This window comes from Schistocerca nitens, chromosome 1, assembly GCF_023898315.1.
Source record: "Schistocerca nitens isolate TAMUIC-IGC-003100 chromosome 1, iqSchNite1.1, whole genome shotgun sequence".
NCBI classification, from domain to species: Eukaryota; Metazoa; Arthropoda; class Insecta; order Orthoptera; family Acrididae; genus Schistocerca; species Schistocerca nitens.
The window spans coordinates 802,946,288-802,973,611 of record NC_064614.1 but is presented as its reverse complement, the minus strand read 5'-3'; positions in this window follow the sequence as shown (position 1 = coordinate 802,973,611).

Genomic DNA, 27,324 nt, shown 5'->3' with positions numbered 1-27,324 from the left:
TACTTGCCAAGCCCTACCTTAGCCAGCACGATCGCCAGATTTCTTCCTAGTTGAGAACATTTGAAGCATTATCGGCAGAGCATTCAAACCACATCGGAATTTTCGACGATCTAAAGCTTCAATCAGACAGTATTTCGCACGATATCCCTGAGGACATCCGTAAACTCTGTCAATGAATGCCAAGCCGACCAACCGCTTTCATCAGGGTCAGAGGTTGCCCATCGCGCTACTGACTTGCTCTATTTCTGAAGGCCATCCTCTTGAATAAATCATCCAATTTTCTCAAACTGTAATCATCTGCTTGTCTGTACACGTACATCACATCTACCGGTTTCCGTCGCATTCGGTTAATTAGTTCATGGAGCGTCTCTTTTTATCTTCTAGTGTACATTATCATTTTAACATTTTTGTGTAGAGTGCAAGTACCGAAATGTACACCTGGCCACATCAAAGTATAAAACGCATCAGTCAGATGCTTTGGATTGAGTACAGCAAACGTAAATCATGACAATCAGCCAAAGAGATGAGCGACTGTACCCTCGAATATAAATTGTGTCAGCTGATCGCTGTATCCAAGGCTGCACATCCAAAGATCAGAACTAAATTATTAATTTCATGTTACATATGTGACAGTAATCAAAATGTATGTCACTCAGAATGGACTGCATATGCAGTACCGGATCGAAAACGTATGTCTATATTAGCAAAGAGACCGAATAGGACCATATCATTGTAAAATTATTAGGAAATGGAAGCGTAATTGAAATGCTGAATCTGGTAGGAGGCCCTTCTTACTGCTCCACTATCTCGGACCTATACCATATTGAATCAACGTAGAGATAGAGGTCATTCAAACAGAAGCTGCATAAGTCCAGTCCAGCCACTTCACGGAAATTCCCGCGAGATACCTCTAGAAACGCGCTGATAATCGCAGAGAGACTGACGTTGAATTCCATTAACCCATGCTCCGAATCTATTGACGCAACACGCATTTTCGTCCAGCAAATATCTTCCACAACGACTGCAATCGTGAAATTAAAGAAATTTTAATTTACTCTGGACATATATCCTTTAATCACACAGTAAGGAGCAGAGAGGTGGGCCTGCAAATCACCCTGAACGCCAGTTACATTAGGCCAATATTCGCATGCTGCATTTCTGAGTACAGATGTAAGTATAGATTTGTAAGGTGACGTGTGAAAACATGGAAACACAGTCAGTAAATATCGTAATGGACTAGACAGCGAGAGGTCAGGGAAACCTTTTTTTTTAGTGTATACTTCCGTTGTGAGATTTTCTAGCTGAGTCAGGTTTGCGCTTTCCCTTCATCGTTTGTTCCAGGAGAGTCTACACTTCTTCTTCTTACAGACTTGTTACTGTATACGTCTTTGAAAGATATCACTTCTGGAAACAGCTGTCGTGATATTTTGTCTTAGTGCCATTGGATAAAACAGAAATTTTTCGGAGGCAATGTAGGGGTTACCCTTACTACAAATTTTTGTGTGTCCATCCTTTTGGCAGGAGATCTCTGGAACGACGGCCGTTTACTATTATAACAAAATAAAGCATCTACAGCCGTCCTTATGATTTTATAATGTTGCAACCAGTTTCAGCGCTTCAGTGCGCCATCTTCGGGCCGTAACTGTTGCGGAACGGTCTCCCTTCCCTCTTTTATCTTTCCAAAAGTTTTTATTCAATCCTACACAATACACAAAACTATTTAACTCAGTCAAAATCACTGTGCAAAGTATGGTAAAATATGGTATGACAAGAGAAATATTGCCTAGTAAATAAAAATGTGATTGCTGTATATTACAAGACTTCTAGGAAATCGCTTTATAACATCCAATGATGGGTAAACGACGTTGGAGAAATGTGGGAAAATAATTGTTTAACGTACACCAAGACGAAAACTACACGAGCCAACATATAGCGACGTGTACCTGTCCGATTCTGTGGTCTGAGTGGTCCTTGCCAGAAACAGTTTTAGAGTCTCTATGTGTCAGCTTCCCTCATCTGGACTGGATGATGGGAGCTTTATGTACAGAGTAGGCAAACTGTTGGTAATGTCCGATCAGTTGCGAAATGGAAACCACTGTGAAAAGCAAAAATGTTTTATTTGCGACAGTTAGCTAAACGTTCCAGCTCATTCCCTTCACAGTCGCCGCTCCGACCAAGATATTGGTCGAAGCGCCGTACCAGCTTCCAAGTTAACCTCGACATAGCAAGCAGCCGTCTGCGCTTCACATCAATTCCCTATGATTGTTTATGTTGTGTTTTCTGTGACACAATGTTGTCCTTATAGCCAGCGGCTCATGTGAGCAGGGATGAAACTCAGGGGGAGCCAATTATGGGCTGTATTGTGCGTGATCAAACACTACCCATGGAAAACGCTGCAGAAGCGGTCTTCATTGTCCCTGCAGAGTGCTGCCGAGAACAGTCATGAAGAAGGAAACACATCTCGTGTGGGCCGTATGAAACCATGCGTTATCCCTCACCAAGCTCTCATACTTGCCGGGAGACACTATTTATCAACGTATCTTTACATGCTCACTGTACGCCCACTGAAAAGAGTGACGTGGCGCTATCGGCGAGCATACTAGAGACACTGCCCAACACATCTGTGCAAAGGTTCATCGGATTTTCACACTGGATGGAATGGGCAAATCTCGTGACACTGCACAAGCACTAGCACTACACGGCGCTCGTGCTGCATGGTCAGTTAAAGCGATAGCAACCTCGTCAATAAGTTCTACCTGGATAGGACCCCCTCCCCTTCCAGCTGTCACATCAAGCTCCCCCATGTTTTCGAGTTTCATTACCATCTTCTTTAAACCATTCAATGACATCGGGCCTCAACCCAGACCTTCCAGTCGGCGATACTCTCTCAATGCAGCAATGCAATTGCTGTTTTTGACATAAGACAGCAGCTCTGTTCTCGATAGCCCAACTGTTCTCTCACGTTATGGCTTCTCAAATGGCAAAGTGGATGTCGTACCCTATACAAACAGTGTACAGCATCGTATTTGCACCTGATGGCCAAAATTGGAATTATTTTTTTCCAATAAATTTCGGTTCCGCATTACCGCATTGGTATATCTTCCACGTTTCGCCGCCGTAAGATAATTACAGTCCACATCGGGCCTACGAGAGTAGTGGCACTCTAATTACAATCGAATGGTAAATTTGTAAGTAGGCTGTTTAGGTTTTTTTATTGGTAACGCCACCTCTGTATGAAAATCAATGGCTGTGCTGTGTGCAGTCTGTGGCTGCTTTGCATTGTTGTAATACTCGCCATTGTAGTGTTAGGCAGCTGGCTGTGAACAGCGCATAGCGTTGCGCAGTTGGAGGTGAGCCGCCAGCAGTGGTGGATGTGGGGAGAGAGATGGCGGAGTTTTCAAATTTGTCATGAACTGCTAAGATTTTTGTGAGGTAAGTGATTTGTGAAAGGTATAGTGTAATGTTAGTCAGGGCCATTCTTTTGTAGGGATTTTTGAAAGTCAGATTGCGTTGCGTAAAAAAATATTGTGTGTCAGGTTAAGCACAGTCTTGTATAAATATTGAAAGGGGACGTTTCATATGTCGACCCTTAGCCTAGGATACCTCACTGGAATCTTCTGATTTTTTCTTGTAGTTTGTGTAATTAGTGTAGATTTTGTTTATTGCTAGCGCGTAATTGTAGAGAGAATCTCCTTTGTAGTTGCAGTCTTTCATTGTTGTACAGTAAAACAGGTGTGGCACGCATGTAGATTTGCACCAAGTATTTCGCAGCTGCAATTAACTAGATATTATTTTCAGTGCTATGTTAATGTGTTACCCTATTTTTGCTCTTCAAATTGTGTTTTTCTGTGTTGTCGTGTGAAATACTGTGACAATAATGGCGTGTGAAAAACGTAATACTAGGCTCCAAAGTAAACTGAGAAATGACAGTGAAAACGAAAGCAGTGTGTTAGCGCCACCGAGTAATGAATTAACTGATGTTCAAAGTAGTAATTTGGTAATTGTGCATAGGGAAATGGAGCGGGCGGCAAACAATGGCGTGGACAGTGAAACAATTAGTGAAGAGGGAAGCATTATCGATCGATCGGTCGGCAACAGCTCGCCTCAGGAATCGGGAATGACAGGACACAATTTTGCAAATATTGTAGATTCAGGTTTTGGGTCCTCACCGTTTTCTCAAATGAGTCAAGACACATTTTCCACTTGTCAAAATGTGAATGTTGCCGGTGCAAATTCACTGCCGAAAAGCACTGAGGAACATGTTCCAGACACCAGTGCATTGTTATTACAATTAATACAACAAATGGGTCAAACACAGCAAAAGCTTCAAAAGTTAGACACAATGGAACAAAATCTTCAAAAGTTAGACACAATGGAACAAAATCAGAGACAAACACAACGAAAGCTTGAAAAGTTAGACACAATGGATCAACACCAGAGACAAACACAGCAACAGTTAGACACAATGGAACAAAATCTTCAAAAGTTAGACACAATGGAAGAAAATCTTCAAAAGTTAGACACAATGGAACAACACCAGAGGCAAACACAGCAACAGTTAGACGCAATGGAACAAAAGCTTCAAAAGTTAGACTCAGTGGAACATAAGCTTGAACAAACACGTGAAGATTTAACTACTGAGCTACATAACATTGAATCGAAATGTCAAAAAGTCTGTAATGACGTAAAAACAAAAATTTTTGAGCATTTCCAACCTATTTTTTCGCGTCATGAAAATGCACTACAGAATCACGAAGCAGCCATAAAAGAACTGCAAACTACTGTTCATGAAAATCATGAGACCTTGCAAGCTAAATTTGACTCAGTTGCATCTACCGATTCGGTTACACAACTTGCAAAAACTCAGGAAAACTTGAAGGACACAGTAGATTCGATTTCAACACAAATGGACACTCTGAAACTTGGTTCAGAAAAACACACTGTGGAAATGTGTTCACTATCGGAGAAAGTAGCCGAACTTTCGGATCAGGTCACTAACTTATCTACAAAGGTAGATGATGATCTGAATGACACAAGACCTGTAGCCTTCACTGACACAGAAGAGTATGAACAAATTAGGAAATTCAAACAAAATCAGAATCAAATTAATACGCAACACCAAAGAGAAATCCGCGAAGTACAAGATCAGCTGACACAGGTAATACAAGAATTACGTATTTCAGAGGACACTCGCGCCCCAATACGGGAAGAGGGACATAGAAATACGGAACAGCCACAAAATAATAACACAGCGCATTTCGGAAATTATGAAAGAAATTGGCAAGGTGCACCGAAATTTGAGATTGAACCGCCGACACGACGTAACAATGACTGATATGCTACTCGCCGACACGATGATTTTGACTATAAGCTGTTCATTAAAAAAAAAAAAAAAAAAAAAAAAAAGGAAGGCAGAATAACTTCAGACGCAACAATTCGGCGCACAGTCACGATTCAGGGAGAAGTTCTCCACCACGTGACCGACAAGAAAGTAACTATGGAATCTACCGACATGACGACAGACGATATATTCGTAACGACAGACCTGAATTGCATCAGAACTGGCGGGATTTAAACAGGGCAGGGCCTTCTCGTCAAAGTGAATTGGTAGAAGTTAGGTCTCCTAATCCCAATAACGACGCGCGCCAACAAAGAGACAGACAATGACCCGCACAGCAGGCAGCCGCGTGCGCCAGCTGGCTCAGGGAAAAATAACATAGCGCTAACCTTGAGAAAAATTCCAGTATTCTTTACCGACGTATACCACTTGACAATTGCGTTAAAGTTGAAACTCTGCGTACTAGGAAGAGCAAAGGGTTACACCACATTTCACATGTAAAACCGTTTATAGAGAGATGATCTGCTTTTTAACTTAGTCTTTGGTATAAAACTTTTCACTTCACTTTTCTAGTATGCTTTGTCAGAATTAGAATCTGTTAATGTGCAACAATGTTTGAAGTTAAATATCCAGTAAAGAACCAAGAGAACTTATTTAAACAGAAATTACGAATGCATTGTTATTGTGAACAGACGACACAGTGTTATTGTGTGTGTACATTCTTGCTTGTTAGTTGCATGATTACGTAACGACTATCAGGCTTACATACTTAGAACATTTACCAGTACTGCTAATGGGATTTTAATGCAACATTTTGCTTTACTTGAAAATACATTCTGGAGTTTATGTGACAACTACACGGTTTTATCACGACGCTACTAATGAGTGACAATTTACAATGTTGCTTTTGCGGTGTATCTGTTTTATATCTGCACAGTTTTTCTGAATTCTTCTGGAAAGTAAAACATATTTTAGTAGTAACTTTTGTAGTATAGCTACAATGAGACAGCCTTTTCCGTGGCACAACAATACGTCACAGCACAGTACTTTCTTCATCACAACAATAAGCGTAATAACTAAGATATCTATACACAAAGCATTTCACTTTTGTTTATCATGAGGTAAGTACATTGACTTCTGCAGAACTTAGCTTTCGGAGGACGATAACTACGAGACTTCCACAGAATTATCTTACAGCAAGATGCACATTTAGCGCTACAGGAGACGCATTTGAGTGATTAATTTTGTACTTAAAACATTTATTTTTAAAGATTTTTGATTTTCAAAGAAAGTTTTCTGTGATACATTTCATTCCATTGCTGTAATCTGTAACACCTGAGGGTATAATTACATTAATCCTCAGGGGGGTACACGCCTACTTTGTGTACCATGTGTTTGGCAAGCACAAGGAGCCCTAGCTAATATGGTATTTGCTTATACAACTTTACACATCGGTACCATATTTCTCTAACACATAAATTACACAGCTATCTGATTATTTAACAAAGAAACAAACATTTTTTTACTACATTAGTGACAGATGTTTACGTAATTACACAGTTGAATAACTTCACACTTATGAAATTGCATTTTGTCAGTACTTTGTGAACTGTTCATATTTTTTCGGAGCCATTGTGGTACTATGAGAGCTTTGAAAGATGTATTTGGTATGGGATCATGATTTTAAAGTACGTTTGAGGCAGATGACACTTTTGACATGAGCAGAGAATTTTTTAGGGTTTGAAATTATTGCAGAAAGCTACGACGTTTTTGAGATTTGACTGAGGTGTTATGATGTTATTTTTACGACGACGATGTGTATTATGCTGTTGAGGTATGTTTATGATCAATAAGCTGATGCTATATAAGGAATGTGATTACGTGTTTATATGTATATGAATAATGAATAGAAGTTAGGGACTATGGTTTGTGAAAAAGGTTGTTGGAAACCAAGAATCGTACTTTAAGAGGTAGGAAATGTGTGTAAATGCGTAAATGTATCACAATGCTGGCGAAAATTTTTTGGACGCTGTTATATTCATAGGATTTTGTTTCTACAGATTTGTAACCCAAATTCTTGACCTGTGAAATATTTTTATATGAGACTCACTGTAGCGGAAACTGCTGTCGTAAATATTTCCGTATGAAAGTTAAGTGACCACCTGCACGTAATGCGTCGTGGGCACCCAGATGGGCGACAGTCGCCTGGAAAGAAGTCATTAGCGTGTGCCAGAGGCGCAGGTGGAGAAGAAAAAAAAAAAGGGGGAGGCCATTATCCTCGCTATTGACGTTCCTTTGTAGAGAGCATCGCAAAAACGACACGGTCGAACTTGAAAACATATGATTACACTGTGGAGCTCTTAATTTATGATATTTACTAAAATGCCTAATGAAACGATGAGAAACATTTCACGGCTATTGTCTTGCTAATTGAGAGAAATGCCATATGGCTTGCTTTATGTATTTATTTACTCATTTTGTTTAATATCTAATTTCTAGCTACACTGCAGCACTGGTTAAAATAAAATTTTATAGATGTACTAATATAAATATTTTCTGTCTACAGATCGAGTAAATAATAATTTTTTTCAAAAAATGAGGGAGCACAAAAAGACATTTACCTTCACAGGAACTGTATACATAATTTTCTTTTCAACTACTTGGTAATTTTTTTTGGTAGAATAAGTTATCGTGATGCATCACTCTAGTGTTAAGATGTGACATAGGTATTAGACATGGCCATTTTTAGTGTAATATTTTTTCTGCTTGAGCTATGTCATGTTTAGATATAAGTTTTTTTTTATTTGCTGCTGCTGTTTGCCAGGCATAGTGCTACTGAATTTTAATTTGTGTTACTCTTTTAAGCCAGTTTTACTACTGATTTATTTTTCTTGTTTGCTGCTGATTGCCTTATATTAGTTGTAATTTATGCTGGTTGCTTCGCCATTTGTATTTTTTATCATTGCTGTTTGTGTTAATTGTTTTGTGCTGCTGCATTGCCTCGTCCCTTAGTTTAGCATCTGAGCTCAGTAGATTTAAGTTAGCTTAAGAGGGGTAGACTATATAAGAACTTAACTATGGAGAATAGGGAAAGAATGCATTGAAAGTTATATGAAAACGATTTGGGCCAAAATGAGTATTGTACAATGAGCCATAATTATTTTGAAAGAAATATGGTTAGAATACAGAAAAGAGGTATAGATAGGACTTTTTGGGAATAATGATGAATGACGGGAGATCTCCGAGAAGTAAAGAAAGTTTTGTTTGCAAAATACTGCAGTAAAAGAAACCCTGTCCTTGCCTTGTGTTATCCCACTATGTGTTTGTGTTCCCTTGTGTATTTATGTTTTTCCTGTATTTATATGTTTATCTGATAAGACTTATGTTGTAGAATTTTTCTAATACTAAGCTACATTCACTATGATGAGGAATACTGTTATCCTCAAATATAATTGGCATTAATAATATGTTATTTACCTTGTAAATATGCTTAGACAATATTTATTATGTTTTGTTTTAATGCTCATGTGTGAAGTTGATGTTTCAAAATTTATTCTGATCATTTATGTATCTACTTATCTCATAATTCCTGTAACATTGATGTATATGTTTATTTCTATTCTATTGTAAAACCTGTACTACAAATGTTATCTGTATTGTTATGTTCTTTAATGATGTATTTTGTACCTTTGTAATTGTATTCTCATGTTATAATGTTGTAATTGACACCAGTTCTTCAAATTAAGTATCATTTCACTGCACACGTTTCTGTTGGTCATAGTATATGGACAATATGTGAGAAGTAGGGACTGTTAGTGTTTGCACGTGTGTTAATAATTCAGCAAGGGACTGGATAACAGCATTGCTGGTTCTAAGAAAAAAAAATATTTGTGAGTGCACAAGTGGTGGTTTATGGACTTGCCATATTGTCCGCAAGACTCTTCGATGGTGATTGTGCACCTGCACATTTGCAACAGATGACTGCTGGCCATCTCTACAAGGACTACAGTGGCTCTGCATCTTTGATGACTCACCAGTACCATTATTTCTACAAGGACTGCAGTGGGTCTGCACCTCTGGTGGCCCACCAATACCATAATCTCTACCAGGACTACAGTGGGTCTGCTCTGTGATGACCTACCCACCAATACTCTTCAAAACTTCGACTGACTCCGCTGTGGGTTTGCTCTGTTGTGGCCCATTACCTGTCAGCATGTCAAGAGTCAGCACTGTCTTTCCGTTGGAAGGACAACGATACTTCTTCAAGACTGCATGGAAATCCACTACTTCCGTGTGCATTTTCTTTTACTGCTCAGACCTTGAGAAAAACACTGCAATGTGATGAATGATCAGGACTGTTTTTATGGACTGTGAGAAAATTTTAGCTTTTGACCAACATTGTATCAATAAGTGTGTGCATTTGATTTCTTTGTTATTGTAATTACGATTATGAAAATTTTTAACAAATATGTATTGGCCACTGCCCAAACCAATTTGTAAAATTTTTTGTGGGGAGCATGGGGGCTATGTAAGTAGGCTGTTTAGGTTTTTTTTGGTAACGCCACCTCTGTATGAAAATCACTGGCTGTGCTGTGTGCAGTCTGTGGCTGCTTTGCATTGTTGTAATACTCGCCATTGTAGTGTTAGGCAGCTGGCTGTGAACAGCGCATAGCGTTGCGCAGTTGGAGGTGAGCCGCCAGCAGTTGTGGATGTGGGGAGAGAGATGGCGGAGTTTTGAAATTTGTCATGAACTGCTATATATATATATATATATATATATATATATATATATATATATATATATATATATATATATATGATATCAAGGTAAATACATTGTTTGTTCTCTATTAATATCTTTCATTTGCTAACTATCCCTATCAGTAGTTAGTGCCTTCCATAGTTTGAATCTTTTATTTAGCTGGCAGTAATGACGCTCGCTGTATTGCAGTAGCTTGAGTAGCGAAGATTTTTGTGAGGTGAGTGATTTGTGAAAGGTATAGTTTAATGTTAGTCAGGGCCATTCTTTTGTAGGGATTTTTGAAAGTCAGATTGCGTTGCGCAAAAAAATATTGTGTGTCAGGTTAAGCATAGTCTTGTATAAATATTGAAAGGGGACGTTTCAAATTGACGGTGCAGTTCGTAGTAGAAAAGCTGAGGCCTTGCAGAATCTGAGTGAGTGGAAAACTGTAAATGCCTTTGTACACAGAACGCAGTAATGGTCACTTCAGAGGCCATTCTGTAGTAATTCGTTTACCTACTACTCAAATATTATAAAACATATAATTTCAAGAACTCGACAGTAAAATCGTCACATACTGTAAGGAACAAACATATGTATTAACAGAGTGCCGCTGGACCAGGTTAAACACTTTAAATGTCTTGGCTCTAATACTGCTTGCAAGTATAACTGAGGCACTGAAGATGGGAAACCTTTTTTCTTCTAGAGTGTCTTTCTAGGATGACACACAGGACTATGAAGCAACCCCTAATTGAGCAGAGCAATGACTATTCCCATTCTAATATATGGAGGTAAAGCATGGTTACCAAGAAGAACTACAAAACATAGATTTCAGCAAACGTAGTAGAATTAATATGAAAAATAAAAGGCTGCTCATTGAAAATTTGTGGTAAGGTCTTATGGGACCAAACTGCTGAGGTCATCGGTCCCTAAGCTTACACACTACTTAATCTAACTTAAAGAAACTTACGCTAAGGACAACACACACACCCATGCCTGAGGGAGGACTCGAACCTCCGACGGGGAGAGCCACACGGACCGTGACAAGGCACCTCAGACCACGCGGCAAAAGGCCACTTAAAGGGAAACCATGTAAGGGATATCAGATGTAAATTACTGTATTTTATAAACAATAATATATGAGTTTCATTATAACCATATAGATACAGATGCAAGCCAAAATTAACTACACACATCTACGTCCTAAAAGAGGATGAGTTACTAAACCAGAACAACTCGACGACACCCATCCATGAAGCTGATGCTAAATGCGAGTAGTTTTCCATTACCGTTGCATCATTCGCAAAAATCACCGACTTACGCAGAATGTATCAATTAACTTAGCGGAAAGTAACACAAACTTCAACTGAGTACAGTCAGCATCTTTGAAACCGTAAAGATAAGAAGGACTGAAGTTACGGCTTTCAAAAAATTGCAAGGTAAATCACTGTAATATTATACAGACATTGTGCCGACAAAGAAAGTAATATCACGTCAAGCATAGAACAGAAGTACAAATGGTTCAAATGGCCCTGAACGCTATGGGACTTAACTTCAGAGGTCATCAGTCCCCTAGAACTTAGAACTACTTAAACCTAACTAACCTAAGGACATCACACACATCCATGCCCGAGGCAGGATTCGAACCTGCGACCGTATCGGTCGCGCGGTTCGAGACTCTAGCGCCTAGAACCGTTGGCCACTCGGGCCGGCAACAGAAGTTCCTTAGTAGCTAGTTATACAGGGTTTAGTTACCGACCTTTTGTGTGATTTTCTGTTCATCTGGTATTCGTCGCAGAATATCATCATATTGTCCCTTATAATTGGATATAATAAATTTTAATTACAGCTGCAGCGCAAAAAGTTTTAAAAAAGCTGCATGCACAGCGCATAGCTATGCTGATAAACGCCCGCTTTAAATCGAGTACAGTAATTACGTAGAACGTTTAAATACGGACAGTGACGTCATGAACACGACACCCAGAACGTTGCGTTTCCGGTCCATCAACTCTCGCTGTGTGCTGTAGTTCGCGATTTACAACGTCACTCTTGCATACTCGATGGTGTCATAGGGACTGTGACAATAGCTAGAACACCGTCAGAAATGCAACACTTCTGATAGCTCCCTCTCCTTCCCTCCGCCCTCCCCTCCCCCTCCATCCCCACATCCCCTCCCACATATATGTCTCTCTCTCTCTCTCTCTCTCTCTCTCTCTCTCTCTCTCACGGAAAACATTCACAAATTTTCAGGCAAATCGTGTTGCTTTTAGTAACTTAGTGAATGCATTCTATCTGTATGCAGTCACTACAATCCATGTGTTATATCCCATGCAAATGATGACCTTTCTGGCCAAAAAGGTACTGATATTCAACATACTAGTTTCGTGTAGTAAGCATAACGTTCATAGGATTTCAGTAGATGTGTGAAGTAAATGATACAGTTAAACAGGCAACACCATTTTACCGAAACTGCTATGCATGTAAACCTGTCGGAGCTCATGGTTTCTAAGCTGAATCCAATGAACGTATAAAGAATTTAATGAAATCTTCATCACAACAAAAATACCGCTCGTAAATGTTATCTCAGATGATTGCTTGTAATACAGTCTACAATAATTTCCAAATGATTCATTAATTGTTAAATTCTCCAGATACAGACTTTTACGGAACACAAAATAAACAATATTGTCAATGCAGTAACCAAAGGATTTTCTTTTGCATGAACTGTACAGTTTAGTGGTTATACCTTTAACCAAAACCTAGTAACAGTCTGCTGTTTTTTTAGGCACTCCATTTTTGTAGGCAGTCCATTGAGTGCCGATTTTGTTTTAAACTGTTTCAGTTTAAATCTTTGTTCGAAATAATGTACTATAGCACAAGGTTCACACTGAAATTTCAAAATACTGGTTCCAATTTTAACTGCACTGCATTACATTTTAATAGCTTCCTTTCATCAGCTCTATTCATATCGTACTGACAGCCCTCAGAGTGAAACTTAAACAAAACACGCACTTCAGCAAATTACTTACCTCACACTACTTGGAATGTAGAATTAATTTCCATTTACTCTCCTGCAGTGTTGTAATATTTTGCTCTCGGATTGCTTAGTGAAATCTTTGTAGCCTGATCCATTATGCCAAGTGACTGCTACAGTTCAGTGCAGGATGGCATCCCATTCCAAAGTTTTAGACAACAGAAATTTTCTCTAACTAATGAAAACGATAACCACTATGTTCAAATGGCTCTGAGCACTATGGGACTTAACATCTTAGGTCATCAGCCCCCAAGAACTTAGAACTACTTAAACCTAACTAAACTAAGGACATCACACACATTCATGCCCGAGGCAGGATTCGAACCTGCGACCGCGACCGTTACGTCGCGCGGTTTCAGACTGACGCGCCTACAACCACTCGGCCAAAACACTATGTCTTCTGCCGTTATATAAATACTCAAAATGGCTACCATCGCCAAAGACCATGGGAGCGCGACCTGACCTCTCCTGTGTAACCCTTGGGCAAAAGCGATAACAGCAATGCCTTCATCACCCAGTGACAGCGCCGGCGGGAAATTCAAGTTGAATTCAACGTTGCCGCGGCCGTCACGGCGCGAAAGAAGCCTTTGTTCAGGATTGGACTTTGCACTTATTGTTTTCCCATTGACGTGAAAATTCTTTCCACCTACCAGGAACAAATTACAAATTAATTCATGGTGTTTTAATTTACCCTTAGTGTTTTCTTTTGTAGTATGATGATAGTGTTCATACCTAACATGATATTGTTGTTGCGACTCACAGTTTATTTTTGATACTGATTTCGCTTTGAGTGCATCCAAGAAGAACAAGTAAAGTGGCTTGAAAACGCTACCTCCTTCACGTCATATAGGGTGCCAAAAATCGTTAGAGAATTCTAAAATGTATATTTTTAAATAACGAAGCAATGTTCAGAATTCAATGGTTCGTTCAGGAGTTTCGAGGTTTGCACTTTAGGCACAGTTTTGCAAACTGCTCATGTTTTTGCATCGACGTTGCTGGTAAATAAATAATAGCCTGTGACGTGTCCACAGTAGATTTTTCTATTGGGGTACATAAAGTCATTTGAACACGAAACCCGAGCAGCAAATGAAGGGGAAGTAAGATACTTACAAATTTTGTACCCCATTTTAATGCGCATGTTGCTACTGTCCGTCGTGACATTTATCATTTGTTAGTACACAACTATAATGTGAACGATCTTTATGTCGACGAAAATCGAAATATTGATTTTCAACCGTTAGTTCCTAGTTACAAAGTACTCAACACTAAATCGATTATCGGCAGTCGATAAGAGCTTATGGAGACGAAGGTGATGTAGGTGTTGCTAATCAGTACTAATTTCAAATAAAAGTTAGCTTCCTTGTGCCTTACTAGGGTGCTGTGAGGATTTGGTTGTTACATTTACGAGTCCAGATTATAGTTTTCCGCATGTTCCTTACTGAATAGTGGCAAAGAGAGTTTTAGGGCATATACTGTTCTACTGATTTTCTGTTTATTTGATTTTTCCATTGTTTAAATAATATACGATAATTTTACTTTATCCAGTTGAAATGATCGATGAAATATGCCAATCACGTTACTCCGTTATTCAATAAATAAGAGCAGCAGGCCAAGCTGAGCTACGGTTACACAAACCTGTAGAACAGTATATGCCCTAAAACTCTTTGCCACTATGCAGTAAGGAACATGCGGAAAACTATAATCTGGACTCGTAAATGTAACAGCCAAATTCTTACAGCACCCTAGTCATAAAACCTTTCTAGACCATAAACCTTCAGGTTTCAGATCTGAATACCGTAAATTTCGTACCACTTTACATGCAATAGTTTCAGTACCTCCACTTTCCAGAAGATGCCAGGCAATGTGAGGTTCATCTCTCAATTTGGCTTCAAAAGTTTACCTACAACGTATAGTGCTCGATTAAAGCAGCTATTACAATAGGTCTGGGCACCGCTATGTATGTATAGGCTCCCTAAGTACAGTATCTATTTTTAGTCCAGTTCTTTTGCCTCTAAATTTCTTGTGATGCATAATACTAAGAAAAGTTACTAGTTGTTAACAAACCATTGGGTAACAAATATAATTATCCGTTTATGACTCTGTTTAAGGCGACTTTATGGAGGATAATGTGTTCAGTTATTTTTGTTTGTACATAGTCTTTCGACTTCAGCTGCAGGTTGATTTCACCCCCGACTATTTCACTATTCGGCACTTACACGATAAATTATTTCAATATGTTCCTTTTTCGGGTTCAAACGAACGGGGATCTTTTATTCACTGGGAATGCATTGTTCAATTAAACTTCATGTTTGAATTGGAATTTTTTACCAAAATCTTAGTGGGGTATTTTACCACGAGTGAAAAACAAACCTTAGGACCTACGTCCCATTGACGACAGCGTTATTGTAGAGGGCACACATGCTTGGTTTGGACAAAGACAGGAACATTAATTCGCCGTGTAATGTTGAAACACGTCACTTCGACATTCGTCTTAAATAAAGAAAATCAATGATTAACCAAAATCAGAATGAGCGGGTAGGGATTTGAATGAGATCCCAGTATGTCTTTCTCATACATAAAATAAATTATATGATACCTGCACTGTAATCGTTCACTAAACGAAATAGATTCCTTTAAAACACTGAAGTAAGTTTCATATGTCTTAGTTAATACATTAAATGTTACTCCACTTCGAAACTCACATCTAATGTTGCTGATCCTAGTTATTGTTTAGCAGTTTTCAGTTTATCATTCTCTTTGTATAAACCCAACAGGAAATCACCCTTCACTGTTCACGGAGAAAGTGTAATGATGTCTTTACAGGAATTATGCAAAATTACTTTCTTGCCCAAGTTCCCGTCTCCAGCCATCCTGATTTAGGTTTTCCGTGATTTTCCTAAATCGTTTCAGGCAAATGCCGGGATGGTTCCTTTGAAAGGGCACGGCCGATTTCCTTCCCAATCCTTCCCTAACCCGAGCTTGTGCTCCGTCTCTAATGACCTCGTTGTCGACGAGACGTTAAACACTAACCACCACCACCACCACCCAAGTTTTCTACACTACTCGCTTTTCTTCCGTAAATACAGTTTTACGCGACGTAACTGCTCCGTTTTAAGAAGCAGTATCTATGTAGTAACTCAATAGCAATTAATTTTCATCTGGATGGACACCTCGGCATCCATTATTTGAAGAAAGAATTGTTCCACAAGGCTGTATATTACACGGCTTTATTCAGCACTACCTGTTTCAGCCAGGGCCCGTTCTCAAGTGCATGTATCCGTATCTGTTGCTATGGATGCACTAGACAAAGTGCCGTGCCCGAAGGAGGGTAGTGGTGAATGAAGCCAATTTAATATAAAGTCCGGTGGAACAATGTCCTTCTTCGATAGCAGTTCTCTGCCATTGCGCCTTTTGAAACTGAATTTTTTTTTCACACATAATACGAAGATATATACGAAAGTAAGAGTAATGCATTAATCTAGATTATAGTGTCAGAAGACGCATCATACATGGATAACCACATGTCTGTTATAAACCGAAATCCCTTAAGGATCTTTTATGATAGATTGACACACTGAAATAGTTTTCTTACAAAAAGCTACACTTACGTGGTTTCATTTCCGTTACTCTTTCTTACAAGACAGACACTGTTGTTGCTTATAACTTAACATTTTCCTGTCTTTTGAGTTTAATGATTAACTTAACGCATAAATATGAAATGAAGACACGAGTAAAACAGTCTCTAATTAGCATCGAAATTATTCATTGGCAGCCAGTTGCAAACAGACCAGCTCGGCTGCAACATTAACCATCATTATTTAAAGCTCTATAAGCAAATTATTTATCTTTAATGCGCCCTTCAACCACTGACTATGCTTTCACGGCAAAACCCCTCAATTTAAGGGTTTTGAATGGAAATTTGAAGTTTTAAAACACAAGCAACTTCCTTGAGAAAACAGCTAAGTTTAAAGGCGCGGAGAGAAAAACATTTTACACTTCAGCTGGCGCTTTATACAGTGATGAGAGACTTAATTCTCCCGACAAGCGGCTAAAAATGTGGTAGCGCCCGAGGCACGTGTTACCCAAATTGAAGGACGATGATAATTTTCGAGCACTGCACTGAACCACAGACGTTCCATGCAATCTCCAACAACATATCTTGTCTGACTAGAGATCAGCTGTTCAGGTAATGTGCCGTGGCCAATATAACTTTGTTGCATGACAAACAACAGTATTTGCGAGTTTTAATGTTCAAATGTGTGTAAAATCATATGGGACTTAACTGATAAGGTCATCAGTCCCTAAGCTTACACACTACTTAACCTAAATTATCCTAAGGACAAACACACACACCCATGCCCGAGGGAGGACTCGAACCTCCGCCGGGACCAGCCGCACAGTCCATGACTGCACTGCCCTAGACCGCTTGGCTAATCCCGCGCGGCTTGCGAGTTTTGAATTTAGTTTATAAACATGTATTTTCCTATATAAGGAATACTATGACTGTAATCTGTAATCTGTAATTGTTCCACAAGGCTGTATATTACACGACTTTATTCAGCACTACCTGGTTTTACGAAGTCTGAGACGGTGTTCAGGAAAGAGAGTAAGCAGAATTGGTGGGGACTTCAACCTTCCCTCGATATGTTGGCAAAAATACTTGTTCAAAACCGGTGGTAGGCAGAAAACATCTTCCGAGATTGTCCAAAATGCTTTCTCCGAAAATTATTTCGAGCAGTTAGTCCACGAACCCACGCGAATTGTAAATGGTTGCGAAAACACACTTGACCTCTTAGCCACAAACAATCCAGAGCTGATAGAGAGCATCATGACTGATACAGGGATTAGTGATCACAAGGTCGTTGTAGCTAGGCTCAATACCGTTTCTTCCAAATCCACCAGAAACAAACGCAAAATAATTTTTTTTGAAAAAGCGGATAAAGTGTCACTAGAAGCCTTCCTAAGAAACAATCTCCATTCCTTCCGAACTGACTATGCAAATGTGGACGAGATGTGGCTCAAATTCAAAGATATAGTAGCAACAGCAATTGAGAGATTCATACCTCATAAATTGGTAAGAGATGGAACTGATCCCCCGTGGTACACAAAACAGGTTATATTATAATAAAATAATGGAATAGATGATAATAAAATGCGTGGCTTTTTAAATGTATTGAATTAATGAGATTAATTTTTCGACGTGAATGACAAGCACAATAAGCTGAGCTATGCCTGGAAATAAGTTCGTATTAGTTCATATTATTTTGCAGGGAGAAGTCGTTTCTTTCTCCGCTGTAGATTTGTGCTTACCATTCTTTATAATGCTACGTTTGGTCGCCGCGTTCACCTTTGAAGTCTTGACCGTGTTCCTATTAAGCTTATCGGATCTTCGTAATTTTCCAAAGTACACAGGTGGGCTTCAGTTATTGTAATTATTGTACTATTTGAAATAACAACTCACACGACCTTTCAGTTAATAAAACAATACTGTATTTTTCTAAACGGTGCACATATGAAATACATACTCCTCACTTATTCATAGCGACCCCAAAATGGCGGTCTACAATTACTCGCTAAAAATGGCGTGCTTCTCACTCGTTCACTAGCTGAGCGCGACTCCCCCCTTACTCCTTCTGGTACCAGAAAAAATCCTCTGTTTATTAACAACTGAAAGTCAAAAAATACATGACGGTAGGCATAGGCTCTATGATGGGCTACCGCTTCATCTTGTCTCTTTGCCTTTAAAGAAGACGAAAACATAAAGGAAATGCAAAAGGTTTATCACAAATGCCCCCCTACTGTATACTGTCGGAAATAAGTCTCTTTATTTAGGGAGACAGTATACAGTAGTCTTATTAACCTTGGGGCTCATAGTTCAGTCACTTGGTGCACGTCAATGGAGTTTTAATACCCTTATGTTACTACAAATATATCTAAAAGCTCATTTTCTTGGCCATTACAAATTCATACATATAAATACATTCACATATACTTATATCACGTAATTACATTCACATATATTCATATTACATATCTCACGTCCATGGCGTGCTAACGTCGTAGTCTCTTATTTCTCCTTACATTTGTTAAGCAGTATTATCAGGAGGAAAATGTTACATTTCTTACATTGTCCTTTCACCATATTTTAATAATTGTTTTTCTCCTTGGTGTTTGGTTCATTAGCCATTCTGATAAGCTGTCCTTTCGGCACACGTTATCTCATTGTTCGCTGCACTTATGGCCAGCAGCAGCTCATTGTTTAACGCGCCCGACTCAGTGACGCAAGCGCCACGTGAGCAGCAGCACTGCCCGCGCCCACACTGTAATGTCGCTCCAGGCTCGTGAAGTCGGTGTTGTATTTGCCCTCCAGTCCGGAGACTGGATACGACGGATTCAGCTCCAACGCTCAACCCGAAGAACACCACTACCTCATCTCGCGCCTGGGCGAGGTTTTCGGCCAGTGACATTGAAGGTAAGAGCCGCACTGCAGGATACGGCATTATCTTCCGTCGTGCATTATAGTTCAGTGGGTCTTACACCTCAACTCGTGGTTATACGGATTTCCTCTGATATCTCCGTCGCACACGCATCACACTCTCTGTATTCACTTTGCTAGATTGTAGCGTTTACTCATATTACGGCTGAGCCGTTATTTTCAATATTATTACGCCTTAATATTTTTATATCACTTCACCCGTGCGAGTATTTTACTCGTCCGTCACGTTGCACTTCACATACATACATAAGTTGTTCTTCTTCAAGTATAAAATCTCACATAAAATTGGTAATAGTACATACATAGACATAAACATTGACAATAATAGAGTTGACACATAAATTTAAAATTCACATCCACATTTCATATACGGACTCCATGACATGCACCCTCTTACACACTAATACGTAAATCAGGAAGTATCTTTCATTTATTCTGAACATTCCCATTTTCTATTCTTGTCTTGCCGGACCGACCTCCTGCGCGTTTTTACGTCCACAAATACACATAGAAAAGAAGAAAAGAGTACATACATACATTTTATATGGACATCGACATTAACAATTATATAGTTGGCAAATAAATGTCCAATTCACATTCACATTTCGTATATGGACTCTTATGTTAAGCAGCATCTGACACAGCAATAAGTATATTAGAAGGAATCTTGCACTTGTTCTGAATGTTTGCTCTTTCTTGTTATTGTCTTGCAGGACCGACCTCCTGCGCGTTTTTACATCCACAACTACAATAGAAAATACTACATACATATTTTCATAGACATCGACATTGGCAATAGTAAAGTTGACACATAAATGTTCAAGTCACATTCATATTTCCTACATGGGTTCCATGTTAGGCATCATCCATCTTACACACTAATAAGTAAATTAGAAGGAATCTCTCATTTGTTCTGAATTTTTGTTTTTCTCTTGACTTGCAGGTCCAACCTCCTGCGTCTTTTAGCATCACAAATACACATAGAAAATACGTTCCAGCACTACTCACTACATGGAAAACAGGATTTGCTAAGGTCTGCTTCAGAGATCAAGCTGCTTCTAGGATTGCTATTTGTAGTGCGTCGTTAGTGTACTTATTCTATCCTTGGCATTTGATAAATCTTCATACTATGTATAATATTTACAAGTGCTCGTTTGTGAGCGAGTGTGGGTGATGATTTATCCCTTGACAATCCTGACTTCATCACTGCTTGTTAATCGTCGTAATATTCCACATTCGTGAACACATATTTCAAGCCATATTTCTGCCTTATTGATTCGACGAAATGTACATATTTACCTTTGTGACGTGTGACCGATAATTTTACCGTATTTTTGTCATGTGTAGCTCCACTCATAATTCATTATCGCTAAATAACAACGCGCATGTGCTAAAATGATGCTTTCGCTTCTGCGTGCAAGAACTCAGTGTAGAAAATATTGTTTCACTGCATTTTTTTTTTTTTTGTTCATTCCTCATACGAATCGTGTATCACATTTTCATTTATATTAACCTTATAGTTTCTCGAGCTGTAACAGTTAGTCGCTAAGGCAATATTTTTCATACTAGTTTGTTTTACATTCTGATGTCTGTGTAGCAAATCACTGTGCTGTGGTGTGTTTTAAATGTTTATCATGTACCATTGTTGCTATCGACTTCACTGTTTCTTTTATACTACTCACTGCTTCTTCGTGATGTTCGTTTTCATAATTACTTACCGTACGTGCATCATCATACTTTGCTTTCCACACTCATACAACCATTCATTCTAAGACTTAAAACTATATAGTGTATTCTTTCTTACGTCAGCTTCGTGGCCCTTTCCTAGGTACCTTTGTAACATTAATCTTCATATTCATCGCCGTATACCCATATAATTATTCATTAAAATGTTCCACATAAATCGCCATTTATACTCGTGTACTACCTACAGGGCCCTCACACTAGAACCACCGCACTATTTATTTCTTCCCACAAATATAAATAAACTCGTATTACTCTAATACACTTTCATTCTCTTCCTAGATTCACTCCATGCACGGTACGTCACCACAAACGTAGATTAACCAATTAATACCTTCAATCGAATCTAATAAAACCTTTCACTCTCTCTACTTCAAAATATTATCCGGCAGTGAAATTTCATTTATTTCTCCATATCGCTTTTGTAAACATACAGTACTTACCTCAGTTCTTTTGTTTTAAGTTCATGCAATTACGTTGTGTGCGTATTGGTTGGTGTTTGTATTTACTTAGCTTATCTCCCGCGTGTTGTTCAATTCATGTTTACAGCTTTATTTTGCTGCTTATACTATAAGGTATCGTGTAATTAATAGCAACTAACATAGGTGAGCTCTGTAATAACAAATTTGTGGATATGTATTCTCCCTGTACATTAAGCTCACTACTTCTAATGTTGTCTGTAAAGAAGTGTGGTTCTATGATATGTTATTTTATAGTTTATGTCTCAGTCACACGCACGTCTCAGTCACACGCATTTTTCTATGTTTATGTCTCATTCTACCTTTCACATCGTCGCTCACTTGTGTGTTGTATGTAAGTCGCTTAGTTCTTAAGTTATGTGCCAATCGCGTTCTTTCAAGTGTACATGTTGTTACTACCCTTTTCAACTTGTCTTAATCCTGTTGTATATAGTCGGATAGGTCATTTCCTGTGTTTATTCTCTTCTACGTTGAATACTGAGAAATAAGTATAACTATGTACGTTCAATGGATCGTGTTAAGTTCACAAATTTTGCGTATTCTACTCTCCTTATGGTTTACTTGCGTCAATGCGCTCATTTTCTTAAAGCTACGTATGCTTAAACTAATGATACACTCTTAAAATTAGTGCTAGCCTACGACTTTGGAATAAATGTCTCTATTCGTCTTGTTTGTGTGTTTGATTTACGTCGTAGTAATTAGCTGATAGATACTCCATTTCCTATTGCTCCTATTTTGTCCAGTTGGCTGCGCGCCGTGAGTGCCGATTCGCTTAAATTCTAGGATGGTTTCCGTCGCGGTGCGCAGTGTGTCTTTGCGCATCTTACAGGGGACACTGAACTTAACCTTGCTTTTTGCCTACTCGGCCCCTACGATCAGCTGTGAGCCGCTTCGTATATAATTGTTGAAGTACGCTCCGCTTAAAGCGCGGCAGCACGGCTCAGTACACTTCATCGCTCATGCCTCTCGCCTAAAGCTCGCGCGCAGTGAATTAAATCTTAAGAAAGTACAATATCAAAACACAAGGAAAATTTCTTTTCACTAGGCTGCATCTCACTCTCTGCGTGTTAGATAGTAGACGAAAATTGAACATTACTTATTGGCTAAACAGGATAGTAGAAGAGGGAGAGGGCACCGGAAATATAAATATTGTACCCCCTAGCTGGAGAGGAACCGAGCGCCAGTCGGTTTATTCGTCAAAGAGCGACAAATCTCCTACCTTCTTGCGTTTTACTGATGCAACAGATAAGGACAGAATGAGATTTGAATTTTCATTTAATAAATTTCCGCAAATCTTTATGTGGATACATGCCTTTTATTTTACCATTTTTTATATTTCCTATCAAGTAGCACCCCGGATGTGGCTTGTCAACAATGATATACGGACCAACATATAACAATTGCCATTTTCTATTCAATGCCTTTAATTTCGATGATTTCGGATGCGTTCTTAGTAGTACCTCCTGTCCAATCTGGAATTCTGTTACGTTTTTCAATTTCCTGTCGTTAATTCCTTTCCTTATCTGAGCTTGCTCTTCCAATGTTATTAGCGCTCGCCGTACTTTCTCTTCTAAGATTACGTCTGTGTGCCTTAATTTAGGTATCGGTTTTGCCCATTCATCTAGCTCCATCTTTTCAAACATTAGTTCGGCCGGTGTGTGCCCTGTGGATGTGTGTGGTAGGTGATTTACTATGTGCTGAAACGGACCCAGGTATTCTATCCATTTCCTATGGTTCTGTGGTATATATGTGCGGATAAACCTATTAAATTCACGGAAGCACCGTTCGACGGGACTTGCTTCCGGATGGAACTTGGATACTAAAATATGACGTATGTTTTGTGATTTTAAAAATGATTTCCATTGGTCACATGTAAAATTTGAGGCGTTATCAGTTAGGACTGCCTGTGGTTTCCCGATGCGTGGTATGTAGTCTTCCAGAATTCGCTTTATAATTGGCCCTGACCTGACTGTTTTGACTGCGTACAGCTGGAGATACTTACTAAAAACATCATACAGGGCTACGATGTATTTAACTCCGCCGCGGGCTTGGGGATAAGGACCTGCGGCGTCAATAGATACAAGATCTCTTGGTTGCTTTGGTATTATTGGGTTTAGTGCGTTAAGACAGGTCCTATTCTGATGTTTGACCTTTTGACACACCGCACAGCGTCTGATTACTTGCTCTATACGTCGCCTCATATTAGAGAAATAACAATACGTAGAAATTTTGGCGGCACACTTCAGCACTCCATAGTGCCCCCATGTGCGGTGCGTGTGTTGAATTAAGTTTTCCACGTATTCCTGAGGTATGCACACACACCACTTATCCATTCGTCGATCTCTTCTGTGAAAGAGGACGCCATTATGTATAATGTAATACTGCTCTAAACGTTCGTGTGTTCTAGCTTGCAATTTTTTTTCTTACCTTGCTCCATCTCGGGTCTTCTTCCTGTAAACGTTGCATGTTTTTGCACATTTTAATATAATATGGTTTAAAAGTTCCATCCTCTATTAAAAGGACCTTGAAGTCTGATGTTTGTTCCTCTAACTCGTGGAAATCGGTAAGACCTTGAGGTAACCGTGATAGTGCATCTGCCAAAACATTCTGTTCCCCTTTTATGTACACTATCTCAAAATCAAACTCTTGGACATACAGGCACCACCTCGCTATTCTCTTATGTAACAACTTGCACGTCAGAAGAAAAGACAAGGCTTGATGATCACAGTAAACTTTGGTATGTTTTCCCCAAAGGTAATATTGAAATTTACGAAACGCCCAAACTACTGCTAATGCTTCTAGCTCAGTTACGGAATAAGATCTTTCACATTCTGTGAGGGTCCTACTGGCAAAACTGATTACATTGACTTCTTCCTTACCATCCTTTGTTATTATTTGAAACAGGCACGCACCGAGCCCCTGATAACTAGCATCGGTGCTTAAACAAAAATCCAATTCCATATTTGGGTGTTTCAGGATAGGCGCGTTAATCAGCGCCTGCTTAATCTGCTGAAAATCATTTTCACATTCTTTAGTCCACAACCAACTGTGGTTTTTACGCAGTAAGTTTAATAGTGAACTACTGTTCAACAATTGTTGTGGCAGGAACTTCCTGAAAAACGAGGCCATACCTAGAAAACCTTTTAATTGTTTCTTAGTATAGGGTGTTGGGAAATTCCGTATCGCATCTAGTTTACTGGGGTCAGGTAGAATTCCTACTGGTGAAATAATATGCCCTAAGAATTTTATTTTTTCCTTTCCGAATTCAGACTTTTTAAAGTTAACTGTGACATTGTATTCATCAAATTTTTGCAAAATCCTTTCCAAAATACTTACATGTTCATCCCATGTTTGAGTTGCAATTAATAAATCATCAACGTAGAGTGTAACCTGGCTAAGCAGTTCCGGTCCAAGAACCCTGTCTAATGCTTCAATAAATACACCAGCGCTCACATTTAATCCGAAAGGCAGCACCCTAAATTGGTAGCTCCTCCCGGCATTTATGAAAGCTGTATACTTTCTACTCTCTTCATGTAATAAAATTTGCCAGTACGAAGCTTTCAAATCAAGGGATGTTAAATACTTAACGCCATGGAACTTTAATAACTGCTCTTCTAGTTTCTCTGGCCTTGTTCTTAGAGGAACGATGATTTTGTTTATTTCCCTCGCGTCTAACACCAACCGCACCGTTCCGTCAGTTTTACCAACTGCGAGAATCGGACTGCAGTAAGGTGAGTGCGATGTTTCAATAACCCTCCAACTAATCATACGCTCTATTTCCTTTCTTACTGCCTCTTTCTTTGCCCAAGGGGTGCCATAAGACGTTCTACAATAAGTTTCATGCGGGTATACTTCCATTTTATATTCATATCCCTTAATAACACTAGGTTGTTTACGAAAAATGTTATGATATTTGAAGAGTAATTTTGTCAGTTCACTTCGCTGTTCATTGTTAAGACAAGTGGATTTATTTATTTTACTGTCTACTATTTGCTCATCGAGGATCTCCCTACCAGAGTCATCAAGTTCCATCTCCTTTACCATTATGGGTTGAGGGTAGACAAATTTAACATTAATGTCTGGTATCGGCCTAACCTGATTTGTCATTGTAGTTCTTATTAAGTCCATAGTCAGCGTGCGCTCCCCTACATGAAACTGGCATTCCCCGCTGCCAATATCTATTTTTATCCCATATCTTCTGAACACCTCCATACCAAGTATACAGTTCACTATAAGTTTGTCTACCAACAAGAAAGTACACTGCAAAATTACGCCACATATGCTAATGGGTATGCTGGCCTGTAATTTTATAACTTTAGATTTACTTCCCGTCGCCGTTACGATCTTACAGTTCTCTACAGGTAGTGTGGGAACATTTACTTCCCTCGCTATCTCTTTGAACAAGCTAGTAGACATCAGGCTTGTCGACGCGCCAGTATCCAAAATAACTAGTACATCTATGTTTCCCACCTTTACCTTTATTATTGCTTGAATAATTTCACTTACCTTGCGTGTTGTTTCTTTCTCTTCGATAAACAAGTCTTCTTTCATTTCTGCGCCCTTATCATACCTTAAAAATAGATTCCGGATATGCTGTATGTGTAGGTTTGTTTCAGTGTCTGCTTCCTCCTTTCCGTTCCTGTTCGCTTTAGTGTTGAAGTCGCTCATAATAGTACTGTGGCACACTGACAGTTCATTACCTTCTTCCTCTAGTCACGCTCGATTATTATTTCCTGGGGCCGGTAAAGGTATTGTTTCATTTTCTGCCGTCACTTCTACTATGTTTACTGTATGTTCGCGTGCTCGCCAGTTCGTGTCCCGGTTGTTTCGATTTGACTGTACGGGCTGCCTGTTATCTCTCGGATCCCTGTGTTGCATATTCCGTTCCTGGTAATTTGCATTTCCTTGTCGCCCGTTGTCGAAGTTTTCCCTCGAATTTCTATTGTCTCTGCCATTACCGTACCTATGGGGCTGATATTTAGTTTCGTACGACCCTCGGCCACTCTGTGGCTGGTAGGTAGACCGATTGTACGGATTTCCGTTGTGGCGCGGCGGTACATACGGATGCCATTCATTCATACGCACACGACCGTTATAATTTCCAAAGCCGTTGCCGTTACCGTAGTTCTTCCCGTTTGGGTTGTGCCCATTACCGTTACGATAACTAGGCGTGGCTTGCCCATCCTCATGAATCAGATCTATTGAGTCGAGCACTGAAAGAAAATACTCGAGATCATATTCGGGAACAGTTATTAATTTTTCCCTAACATTTGCAGGTAACTTGTTCTTTAAGATTTTCAGTACATCGACATGAGATATCGGATTATTCCAGTAACGGGTCTTGTTTAGATATTTTTCAAAATAGCTTCTTAGCCCCCCGAATTTTGAATGATATGGTACTGGGTTAAATACCTCTCGTCTTAACCTCTCCTGGATAGCTGTTGACCAGTATTTATCTAAAAATGCATTCTCAAACTGCTCATATGTCTCGCA